Source organism: Motacilla alba, chromosome Z (assembly GCF_015832195.1).
Source record: "Motacilla alba alba isolate MOTALB_02 chromosome Z, Motacilla_alba_V1.0_pri, whole genome shotgun sequence".
In the NCBI taxonomy this organism is placed as follows: Eukaryota; Metazoa; Chordata; class Aves; order Passeriformes; family Motacillidae; genus Motacilla; species Motacilla alba.
In genome coordinates this window covers 52,843,066-52,849,927 of record NC_052046.1, presented here as the reverse complement: position 1 = coordinate 52,849,927, position 6,862 = coordinate 52,843,066, and positions in this window count along the sequence as shown.

Here is a 6,862-nt window from a genome sequence, read left to right as displayed (position 1 = left end):
AAGGGTAACAAAAAGTTTAGTTACTCTATAGACATAAGTCTCTGATATGGTATAAATATAATATGTGATGGTGGACAGTGTAATGGAATTTTATTTTTATCCAGTAGGGGTGACTGTACAGAATCCATTAGTGGCTTTGCTTCGCTCTGCCACCTATGAGTTATGCAGTCATTCCTAACTCATGAAAATGAAGTATGCTGTCCTTCCTGCCATCAGAAACCCCATATTTATGAACACATACAATGCAGAATATATTAATGTGTATAGTACTAGTTAATCTGTGGACTTTCAGGTACACATGGACTACATAGAATGTTCATGTATAAGTCTTAATGTCTGGCTATATACCCATAATTTAACAGGCCTGAGGTCCCCCTTTATGGTAAATGAATTAATAATTTTAACTGAAGATAAGCCAAAAGATGTGGTTTTACAGGGAACTCAGCCAGCAGGTAGTTGCCAATACAGGCACAAAGGCAACAATTTCTGTTCTAAACACTCAAATTGAAAAACTCGGAATGTCACATAATGCAAATGACACACAGAGTCATAACAACACATTATTATAATTTATATTGCTTCACTTCATGACACAATCACTGATAAATTGAAAGTAAAATGACAATAGCAACATGAATTTTCCCCCCCATCTCTAATTTTTTTTGGTAAATATAACCCTGGCTAGCATTTGAAAGAATTCATCATTTCCTCAATTGATTATTTCCTGTGAGTTAAAACTCTGTGTGATGGGAGACTTTCTAATACCAAAACCACACTCATTGCATAGAAATAAAGCTGTTCACTGCTCTTGTTTCCTGTCAATCCAGTACATTTCATGTGCATTAGATATACTTTAAGAAGAAGAGTCCATGGGAATTACAACTGGATTCTTGAGGTAGGTTGTGTCTTATTTTAAATTTTTCTATAAAATGTTAAACTCATTCAGGACACATGAATGTAACATAGCATAGTCTTACAAATGCTGTAGTACAGTTTTCTGTGAATTTGTCCTAGGTATATTTTAGCAAGCCCTGGGTTTTTGTAGTTAAAATTTAATTCTAAAGCTTTTCATGGGCTTCCATAAACCATGAAAACATCCATCAGCTAAGGAAGATTCAGTACCAAGAATTGAGGGAGTGAATATTCTTAGCAAATTCTTTACCACCTTCAGTTGGAAGAAAGAGAGATATTGTAGCCTTCGACAGCATCTTAAACCAGTGGTGTAAGACTGGGGCATAATATGATGTCTTGTGTTTGAGAAGCTTGTGACAGGCTATGTAGGTGGTAAGTATGCCCAAAGATGCATCAATGGGCTCCCTACAATATTTTGATTAGCATTCATTGGTATCTTGTAAAATGGGAAAGCAAAGTGGGAATGTTGTGTTGACTTCACTGCTTGCAATGGGTGCTGGCACTAGGACTTTGCTTGCCAAAGTGCTTTGCTGGCACTTTGGCAAGCAAAGGACAGCATCTTCAATCAAAGAAAAATTACTGTACCTTTGTTTACAAAAAATTATGTAAGGAATATAATTATTCTCTTTAGTCTCAGAGTTTGGAAAATCAAGTAGAGGAAAGGGCTCAAATAAAAGAGTTTGATTTTTTTGCAATGGATGTTTCTGTGTACTGCTTAATAATTTCCCTCTCTTCAATGATTTGATTGAAATGTTTTTGAATTGCATGTTTCTGTGTTCTTATTAACAACTCTTTCAAATCACTGTGGTCACTGTTGAGAGCTAGGCTCTCAAACCAAAATCTACTAAAGCTGACATAACAAGAAGAGAATGCATTGGATGTGATTTCCATTTTCTTTTTATGCAAGAGGTTACCAACACTGAAGATCACTGTTCTTCCTTTACTCTCAAAACAGACTCAAAACCAAATTTTACAGAAAAGGTCTGTCCCAAAATGTCCTCCCTTACATTGCTGTAGGATAATTCATATCTCCTACATATAATGTTATTATCTGAAAGTGTAACATAAAGAAGGCTTTAAAGTAACAGACAAATTATAGCTCAATAAGTAGTAAAATCACACATTTTTCTTTATATTGCAAGATCATGTATCCTTAACAGAAACAAGTCAAAAATTCCACTGAATTTTGTATGTTCTGGTATCTGTCTTTGTTGATGATTGATTAAGGAATGATCATCAGTTTCTGCAAAATTTCATTATTTGATCATTTTCAGCATTTCTAGATTAACTTTAATAAAATGGAAGAGCATAGCAAGAACATATGGACATGGACCAGATATATTTCCTGGCTCCATCTAAAACCCATCTGCCTTTTTTTGTCCTAAGTTATTACTGGGATACATATCTGTGATGTATATATATACATATATACATATATATATATATACACATATATACATATATATATATATATATATATATATATATATATATACACACACACATAGATATACATATATATATATACACACATATATATGTACACACATATATATATGACTATATGACAGTGTTCAAAAGGGCTACTGAACCCACAATTTCTTAGTCTTGATCTAGGTACTGAAGCTTAAGAGCAGATAACATAAAAGGTATCAGCCAAAGCATGTGAACTACAGCCAGTTGTGGCTTCTCTTTATTCCATAATCACACTTACATATAATTCCTTTTTCTAAGAACCTGAAAAGTCACATTGACTGTCCAATGGGAATGGATCTGGAAATATATGCCCAAGCGTTGACTTACGTGATTAGTTTAAGAACTGCTTTGCTGTGGGATAGAAAGGCTGGGGAGCCGTGCATTGTAGAATGATGGATGACTCATAAAGTTCTGTGGAAGCATTTATTTCTTGATCATTCTGGGATAAGATTATATGTTAAATTCAGTTATTTTTTGCTCAATTTATTTAATTGTATTTTTTTCTTTAAGGTAACATTCTAAGGCTATGTCCTCATGGTCTGTTTCTCAAAGATACAGGTTTCCTCTGAACAAACTCGGAATACACTAGAAATTTTTTGCATGGGTTAGCTCAAGACTGAACTCAAGCTAGTAAATTCTGCCTCTGATTAGTGCATATTAAACTGGGCTTTTTGCAATGCTGAAATACTATCAGGGCTTTGCATTCTTACTGTTGTGGTCAAGGAGAGCACAGACAGACCAAGCTAGATAAACAATTAAAAATTTGTCCCTCTTGCTCATAGAATTTTTTTCATGGGCCCTATCTTTGAACAGTTTACATATGCAAAACTTGTCAGACCTAAGCATATGACTAATGATATTTCCACAGCTTTTTGTAGCTTGGACAAAGTAAAAGGGTTTATGCCCCCCAAAAAATACAGCAAAGCCTGAATGGAAAAACCTCTTGACCTCACCATCTTTTACTGTTCATAAGTGTCCATAGACACACAGAAATTTTCTGTTCAGTTAAATAAAGTGGTAAGTGACTGAAAGCAGGGACTTGTAATGGGAAATGTCAGGCAACCTCAAATTGAGGCAACTTTATGAGTACTGTCTAGGAAAAAGCTGAGGATGTGCTGTTCATTCTTTTTAGTTCAGAGGAGCATGTGGTTCTGGGGCAGAATTACTAGAGGATCATTTGGCACAGACCATCATGAAACAGTCTTTTCTTTTTTGCTGTCTGTACAGAGATGCTGAGGTGGGGAATTGTGAAAAATTATTTTAAAACCTGACATGCATTATAAGACGTGGACTCTTCAGCTGTATACACAAATCAATACAGATTATATCTGATGCTATTTAATCCTAAACAGCATCCATTCACTCCACTGCAAAATGCAAACCTAAATTCAGACAAAAACATAATTTTTATTACATGCAAGTCTCAACACTAATATCCATCTAGTGAAGCAAACAACTTCACCTGAAGCTGACAGATGTCCAACGTGGTGAATCACAACTTAAAATAGCCATAAGTAAGTCAGGGGGACATAACCAAGCAAAATATACAATAAACTCAGTCTTTCTGATACAGTGGAGTTGCCTGCTAAAGAGGGAAACTATAAGGCAGTTTTCAAAGAAGAACTACTTTGAAGGTGCTATTGCTCTCCCAAAGGTGAGTCTGAACCACAAAGATGCTTTCTTTAAAGTGGAAGACTTGCATCCTTTAGTTCCCAGAGGGGAGGCTTGACATTATATAAGTCCATGGAAAATCCTGCATAACCCTTCAAGTAAGGAAAGAAATTGCCTCATAATACATAGCAGCCTGCTACAATGAGAGTCAAGAACAGTAAGGGAGGAAGTCAAAAGATCAATCCTAACCACATTGTGAAGGCCTCTGCCAAGGATAGGCTTTTTACAGAGGATGCTAATCCTCAGATACATTTCAATGTCTTTTTTGAGCCTGTTGCTCCACATAGTGTGTTTTGAAACTTTTTACATTGGTCAACATGTGTATAGATCATCAGGCAAACAAATTCAAATGTAATTGCCAAGGTGAGGAGAAGGAGTGGGAGGAGCAGGAGTTTGTGAAAACGTACATAAAGAAGTTGCAGATTATGCTTCTAGAAGAATAATCAAAGTTTGTGGTTTTCCTGTCCCTGACTATAACAGATGTCTGCTTCTTATATCCTAGTGAAACAGGAGGTTTTCTGGATCCTGGTTTTAATATCTTATTCGTGTTTGTATGAATGTGGGTGTTTTCAGGACATCCCTGGACAGTTATTAAACCACTGACCGGTGGAGGCTCTGCTACAGATGGATTTAATTCAAGACTGGTGCTATTATATTAATGGGTTTAATTTAAACAGGACTAGCCTTGCTGGCCAAATTACTGCCATTTAAATCAATTGGCTTAGGGGAAAAAACAGCCTGACCATAGCCATTAGCCTTCAATTTATTACTGTATCAGTTTTAAACTGGGTACGGCATATTGCTCAGTGTCTGTCCTCCTGTCCTTTGGTGCTGCTTCCTCTCCCCACCATACAGTAATAAAAGACCTACAGGGCAAAGAAAAAAAGAAAATCTGAAACATCACATTAATTTAAAGTCAATGTTTCATGAGCAAAGACCAGGTATCTCGTGAAAGAGATTCTCCATAGGATCCAATACTTGCCTTTGATGTCACCTCATTAAATTGAGATTCAAATGATCTAACAGATGTATTAGTTTAAAAAGACATTTTACTGCATTTTTTTAAGATATAAAAAAGTTGCAATGTCTTTTTTTTTAACACATTTCAACCTGATTCAAATAGAAAAGCAAAAGGGAAGAAAATGCTTTAGATGTGCTCTTTTGATTTTTTCCAATCTTGCCTGAATAAAATGGAATGGGAGATCAAGAACACTCAATTAATTTCAACACTGGGTGTCAGAGGGAAAAGGAGAGGGAGGAGGGGGGGATATTATAGATGCACAACACTTAACAAATGCATAGATTGAAAGAAGGAAATATGGGGGGGGAGAGAGATAAAAAACCATGTCTATATTTTATTGCACTCAGTAAGCTTTTCACTTGTATTTATAGCTGCAATTATATCTCAATGAGGTTTGTCTACAGTGTTGGCTTCACGCTAATTTTCCCCCTCACTGCATTCTTGGAATAGCCTCGGACTGTTTATGAACCAGACATATTGACCTCATTTACAGCTAGCAGTTTAAATCCATAATTTTTCCACCCACAATCCCTCTTTGACATTCCGGCAATGCGGCCGGCTCACTGAGACTGAACTAAAAGTCTCACACTTCATTGAACACCATTATGCGGCTTTATGCTTATAAGCCTGTTTCCCTCAGCTGCCTTTCAGCTTTGCTGGAGATCCGTTTGGCCACAGGCCGGCAGTGATTAACTGGAAGAATCCAATAAATCAGCCTGTCAGCCAGCAGGCTCTCCTCACTGTGTCTACAAATCGACATTTGGATTTGCAGTCTCTTTTTTTCCCTCCCCCTTTGCTCTCCTTCTTTCCCCCGCCTGCCTCCCTCTCTCCCTCCTTCCCTCACGTGCCTCCCTGCCTCTCTTTATTCAGCCCCCATCATCATCTCCCCCTCCTCCCTCACAGACCCTCCCCTCCTCGAGGGCAGCAGGTTGCCCCTTTTCTCCCCACTAAAAGGTGAGCTTGAAAGAAGGCCATTGTTAGCATGGCTGGACTTGGCAAACAGTCCTTTGGTGAAACAAGTTGGTTTTGAATTGTGCTATGCCAATGGGCACTCTATTTCCCCATTTCTTTTAAATTCCATCCTCCCCACGCTCCACACACACACACACATGTGCACATCTCATTAACTTTTGCTGTTTCCCTTACATCAGAGAGAGAGTAATGGTTGTGATTGAGAGGGAGAGAAGATTGACTTTCTTGCACTGGCTTTCCCATCTGCTGTTGAAACAATAGGCATAGAGAGAGCCCAGGAAAACAGGGGTCCCTGCCACTGAGCACAATAGCAATGGCTGTCCAAGCTCTGTGTGACCTGACCCTTTCTGCTGCTTCTATATTAGAAAACTATAATTAGGTCCTCTGCTTGTTTGTTGGGAGGGCTCCTTTTCCTTTGATTTCAGGTCTTTGGTGAGTGCTGCACTGGCAGCCAGCCTGCTCCCACAATGGCATGCTTGTGGACACTTCCTCCATGAATTAAAAAAAGCTTGTGGACACTTCCTGGTGCCTCTGTCTGCCTGCTGCTGTTTCACAGGGACCTCGATTGCCCCTTCTCTGTTCCCTCACTTTGGCTGTGGTTCTGAGAGAAGGAAACCTGGACCCCAAGTGCCTACTTTTTCATGGGCTCTGGATGCCCACACAGGGCACTTCCCTCCTCCAGCATGCTCCTGGGCTTCATTTTGGGCAGTGCTGGACTCTCCTCCATTGGTATATCCATTGGGGCCACCCTGTTCTTCCATTCAGGATTACATCTGCTCTCTGAGCACAAATATTTTCTTGGCATCTGGA